The sequence below is a fragment of the Microtus ochrogaster genome, unplaced genomic scaffold, assembly GCF_000317375.1.
Source record: "Microtus ochrogaster isolate Prairie Vole_2 unplaced genomic scaffold, MicOch1.0 UNK5, whole genome shotgun sequence".
In the NCBI taxonomy this organism is placed as follows: Eukaryota; Metazoa; Chordata; class Mammalia; order Rodentia; family Cricetidae; genus Microtus; species Microtus ochrogaster.
In genome coordinates this window covers 9,448,463-9,454,310 of record NW_004949103.1, presented here as the reverse complement: position 1 = coordinate 9,454,310, position 5,848 = coordinate 9,448,463, and the positions used below count along the sequence as shown (strand labels likewise).

The window sequence follows — 5,848 nt, the reverse complement described above, 5'->3', positions numbered from 1 at the left end:
GGGTCGAATATGAAAATGCAAGGAACTGTTGAAGCATTAAGTGTCCTAGGTAATATGAAGGCAGGTGGTTATTTGGCCATTTCCTCTGACTTGACACAGCCCTTCCTACAGGGAGGAAGGTAAGCCTCAGCAAAGCTCAGAAAGTCAACGGCTCCTAAGGCCCCACAGCGGCAGTCATTACTGGCAGTTGCTCCAGTCTCCAGCGGAGCTGCGTGCAAGCAATGCAATGAGCTCCAGCAATGGAGTTCTCTCATGAGCTGCACCCATGCTAGGATGGGCTTTCCTGTTGCTGCAGCTACCTTTGAGTTCTTCATACCCCTTTCTTTAAGGAACCCCTCACTTGTATCCCTATAAATAATCCCCCTGAGATAGATTTAGGAAGAAATGTTTCTTTGGTTTATTATCAATGAATGCCCTGTTTGGAGTGCACAGGAATTTGCTCACATCTCCTCAGGAGAGTCACACAGCAGTGGTCACCCATTTCATTTCAATGTCAGAGACACTATCAGCTATTTTCTAGGTGCTGGAGGACAGACCTGGGTTCAGATTTACGGCTTCACTCACTCAAGTTATTAAACCTACATCATTATCATTAATCATTAATAGGGTATCAGAACCCTCGTGCTGCTGAGATTATATAAAATTCATTCAGAGCACATGGTCTGGCCTCATCATACCACTGTTCTTGCTTTGTGGATGCTACTAGGCTTGAAAGTGAGTATGTCACCCCTGTGACTTTCTGCAGACATGGGAACTGAGATTCAGAGGGACCAGGCCACCAGTGTCTTAATGCTGCTAAAATAGGCAGGCAGCTAGGGCCAAATAGTTGCTCTCAGGAGAGAGAACTGCCTTCCATAACCCCAGCCTTAGTGGAATGTCTGCTTCTGAGCAGAAAAGCTGGGGAGGAGGGAGGCTGAGAGCACCAAAGACCAAAAAGGAGGTAACTGGCAGTGTTAACACCTGTGGTACCCCAACATTGCGGACCGCAGCTGTGAGGGATTTTTCAGGGATCTTTCTGAACTCCCAGTTCTAGACTTGGAAATATGCACACTCAAAGTCAATTTCCACTTTAAGATTTCCCCTCCCCCTTTCCCATCCTCAGTTGATGCTAGATTTTGAGGTGAAAGGATTACTAAATGAAGGTCCATTTGTGGGGGCCAGAGATTGACTGGTTGTTTTTGCAGAGGACCCGAGTTTGATTCCTTCCACCCACATGGTGACTCATGACCATTTGTAACTACAGTTCCAGGGGACCCAGCGCCTTCTTTTGCTTTCCGTGACCACGTGGCACACATACATACATGCAGGCAAGTCATTCGCCCATATAAAATACATCTTTTAGAAAAGTTCATTTGTCCCTAACTATACTACTTCCATCCCACCCCCATTTATTCTTCTATGAGGCTGTTATTCTGACCCCCGTCCACATTTCGGAAGTATCCCAATTGTGCTACTTTTCCTATCCCCCCCATCCCCCATTGGTTGAATCCAGGAATGTGAGTTGATAAAGAGTCTCCATCCCTGATAGTACAGCGGTGACATCCCAGCCCCATACTTTTTCTTTAGTTTTGTTTTTAATGAAATACACTGGACGCCAGTAACCAAAGAGGCCAGGAAAAAAAAAGCGTGGAGGAGAGAGATTTTAGGAGCTAGCCTCCTTTCCAGGAGCCACTTAGGATTAAGTGATAGAGAAAGGTGATCTGGGTCTGAGCAGGAATTTCAGCAGGAAATACACGCTGTCCGGTGTATGGCCCCAGGGCATTGTGGCCGAGCTGCTCAGAAGGTCCAATCAGAGAGCGCTTAGAGCCTTAGGCTTAGTGCTTTTTAAGGTACTGAGCCGGGTAGAGACCCCGGCACCTGGCCTTGAGCTCTGCCACGGGCGAGTCCTTTTCTGAAGGAGTAGGTGTAGTCCTTAGTTCCAACCCTAGATGTTCGCCGGGGGGACCCAGGAGGACGCAACAGGTTCTCAGAGTTCTGGAGTCCCTTAATCCTGTTTCTTGCGCCCCTAGGCAACCCGGGGCGGGGCAGAGGGGCGGGCTCTCACTCAGCAACCAGGGTTGTGTCCGCAGACTGGATTTAAATAATTCATGAACCAGGCGGTGGGAGCTACCCGGGAGGCGTGGGGCTGGAGAGCGCCGAGACCCGAGCGAGAGCTGGAGCGGAGAGGTGAGTAGTTTCGAGTGCGGACCGGGCTGAGCGCACCCTCTTCTAGAACACCCAGGGCAGGGAATGGGAAGTGGAGGAGGTCGTCCAGCGCCTCCTAGCTCCTCCACAGCAGGTGGCGGGAGCCTAGGTTGCATTCCCAGCGCTGGAGGGGCTGCAAGGTGGTTTAGGTCCCGGCTACCGGGAGATCCCGGGATCTGAAGGGCCAGCTAGAGCGTGCAAACTTTTTCCCGTGGCGGTGACCGGCTCCGCGCGGTATTGCTTTGCTCCGGTGCTTCTTCCATCCTATGGAAGGGGTGGAGGTCTCTGAGTTCCGGAGACGTGAGCAGGCGGCGGCGAGACTCCCAGGCCCTCGGCCGGCTATCGGAAAGGGCGGCGAGAGCAGAGGAGGATTGAGTCTCAAGACTTAGCCCTCAGTCCTCGTCTTGAGAATTCTTCTGCGGTAAGGAGAGCCCTGGGAAAGGCCCGGGGGACGCGGGGCTCCCAGCCACCGTCTGCTACCTATGTGCAAAGCACAGTACTACTGGTCCGAGCGGGAGGGCGACGGGGAAGCAAGAGCAAACCGCCTCCCCGCGGCCGTTGCAAGAGCGCTCGCACTCGGGGCTAGAAGCCCTGGCTTCAACCAACCCTCCGGGTCGCACAGAGCCGACACTTTCGGCTTTCCTGGGGATGGAGACCAGGGGCGCTTCGGGTACACCTTGACGGAAAGCGGGGTCCGGGGACAACAAAGGAGTGTGGACAGACCAGAGCTTCGTGGCAGCTGGAATATCGGGACTCGGGTTGAGTTTCCGAGAACGGGTCGGAGAGGGACTGTGAGGAGCTCGGCTCCAGTCCTCAGATCCTGTCCTACAGGGACTCGGAGGGGGCAACGTCGCGGTGGCGCTCGGGACGGCGGGTCTCAGGGACGACCCCCTCCCCCAGGGCGACAGCGGATTCCTGGAGGTTCCCAGCTTCGCGCGCCGCCTCGCATCGGTTCTTTTGTGTTCAGCAGTCCAGGAGAGGCCCCTGCGAAGCCGGGAATGAGGGAGGGAGGGAGGGAGGGCACCGATTTGGTGGCAGCTTGGAGGAAAGGTGCCCGCGTTTCCTGCAGTTCCTCCTTGCTCCGGGAGCCCACTCTGTTGCTCTCTTGTTCAGTTGTGCACTTTTCTCATGCCCGGGCGGAGAAAGCTTTGCTCGATGTCTTGTGGGCGGTTGCTGGTCTTTGTTAAGCGAGTGAAAGATTGAGGTCCTGCAGGCCCCTCCACCCCGACTCAGTAGAGACCCAAACAACTTGAACAATGAGTTGCATTGAACCATAAGAAAAAGTTTTTTCTTTTGATTGGCCAATTGAATATTGGCAAATTCATACGGTTCAGCTTTAGTGACTACTTACTTTTCTCATTCATTTGTGAATTTACCTCTTTGAATCACCACGGAGCTGACATCTGCCTGCATGAGCCTAGGAGTCACGGTTGTTAGCCGTTAAAGTTTATGGACAGCACACGTTGTGCTAACTTCTTTACCTGTAAGCATGTTAATCTGCCCACCCCACGCAGAAGCCCGTTTCACATCAGAGAACGTAAGCAACTTTCATTCTCACAGGATTAGTGAGTGGGACCAGAGAGACCTGGCCCAGTTTGAAAATTTGGCATTTATTTGCTATTTATCAGGGCTCTTTAGTTTTTTTTCTTTTAGGTGTTTCATAAAAAATTTTATGGACTTCCTTATGATTTCTATATTGAAGTATTTCTCTGTGTTCTAGTTCAGTGAACTAAACAAACACACCAAAGGACAAAACACATCAAGCACACTATGAATCAAAGAAATGACTCAATGCTTGGGAACACTGGCTGCTCCTCTACAGAGCCCGGGGTTCAATTCCCAGCACCCACATGGCAGCTCACAACTGTCTGTAATTCCAGTTTCAGGAGATCCATGGCAATAGACATGCACATGGTGCACATACATCTGCACGAAGGCAAAACACCCGTATAAAAGAAATAAATCTTAAAAAAGAAAACAATATTTTACATGTTGTTGATTTTGTTTGTAATTTGAGGGAAATAGGTTTTGTCAGTTGCCAAGAACCACCTGCTGGCTTTTAAGAACCAGGAAGCTTTGTTACAAACTAGTCCAGCATGTGTGTAACAGACAGATGTTCTTGGGGGATAGCGGTTTAGAGGAAGTGGCAGGAGGGTTGGATAGTCAGCTTTAGTGACACAGGATGGGTGACAGGCCTCCTGGTTGGTGTATACTTGTGATGGGCACGGCAGATCTTGGATATGGCTGCTGTTCTGCCACCAGCAATCCTAGAATGAATTCAGCTAGAATCCACTCAGCTTCAGTGTCTACCCCAGGCTCAGGACCAAGAGAAAGCATCTGACCGACCTAGATGGCTCACCCCAGGACCCATCTGGGCACCCCAGGTGGCCTCACAATGAGAGGTAGGGCTGCTCCCCAGAGAACTCATAAAGGTGGGCTCAGAAGTCAAGTAGCCCCTCACCCCCAAAGCAGTGCTCTGAAGACAAACATTTACATCTACCACGGAGATCCTTGTAGAAAAGTGAGCACTACCTTCCCATCAAAAGAAAATGGCGTGAAGCTAGTGGTCACCCCGTTTGCACATGCAGAAATGGAGCTATCCAGACTTCAGACTCAGGATCATGGGAGGTACGTGCTTAGCATTGACTGTAGTGGACTCAGATTCCAAAGCTTGCAATGGTGAGGCTCAATGATGGATCAGTAGTCCTGCCGGGGAGGGAGGCAGTGAAGAGACAGCCTGCTGAATTTAAAGCAGCCTTAAGTGATCATAGTGATCATAAGAAGTCCCTAGAGGTAGGCTAGTATCTGTCCTCCCTAAGGGTGTAAGATTGCCAACAGGTAGGTGCCTGGCTCCGCTGTAGAAGCAAAGATGATGACCTTGTGGCAGCCCCATTCCCATCTCGGCCATCCTTTACTGGGTATCTCCTCCGGACCAGGCCCTACCTGGAGGAGTCAGTATCCCCTGCATGTCGCACTTCATCTGGTGCAGATCAGGTCAAAACCACGGGTACAAGGTATTCATACCTTAGTCTGTTGTCCTGAAGCTGCATCCAGAAAGCCTGCATGCATTGTCCTGGGAAAGAGGCAGGAATGAGGAAGGCAGGCAGGTATTCTAAAAATAGTGTTGATTTCAACCTTTTGCTACCTTCAGGGTTGTTGCTTAAAATGCAAGTTACGGCTGGCAAGATGGCTTAGTAGGGCAAAACCAAACAAAATAAACAGCTGTCAAAGCTACGAGGTCAGTTTCAGAACCCTTAGTAGGAGGAGAAAACCAACTCTTGAAAGTTGTCCTCTGACTTAGGTGCCACTGTGTATATCACCTTGGCCCCACAATAAAAAAAAATATTAAATGCAGATTTAAAAGCTCCATCCCGGCAGTTGGGTTTGGCCATCAGTATTTTAAGTCACACCCCCTTTTTTTTTAAAAAATAAAAATTATTTTATGTGCGGGCATGTTTTGCCTGCATGTCAGTATGCATATCAGGTTCATGCCTGCTTCCTGTGGAGTCTAGAAGATACCGGATCACCTGGAACTGGAGTTTTGAATGGTTGTGCACCACCTTGTGGGTGCTGGGAGCAGAACCAAGGTCCTCTGCAAGGCCAACAAGTCAACAAGTACTTTTAACTGCTCAGTCATCTGTCCAGCCTCAAAGCCTACTTTACA

At 50.3% G+C, this 5,848-nt stretch overlaps 1 protein-coding gene across 3 annotated transcripts in view; it reads left to right on the top strand.

Annotated features, from left to right (window-relative positions):
• Positions 1–2,118: 2,118 nt before the first annotated feature.
• Positions 2,119–5,848, top strand: part of Prom1 (prominin 1) — a 101,135-nt gene continuing 97,405 nt past the window's right edge. For 2 of the 3 annotated variants that reach the window (XM_026788679.1, XM_026788680.1), the window contains exon 1: positions 2,361–2,605. The gene's annotated coding sequence lies outside the window, so the exon portion shown is untranslated. Of the gene's footprint in view, positions 2,167–2,360; positions 2,606–5,848 lie in introns of those variants that run through there. The other variant, XM_026788678.1, reaches the window with a different exon arrangement.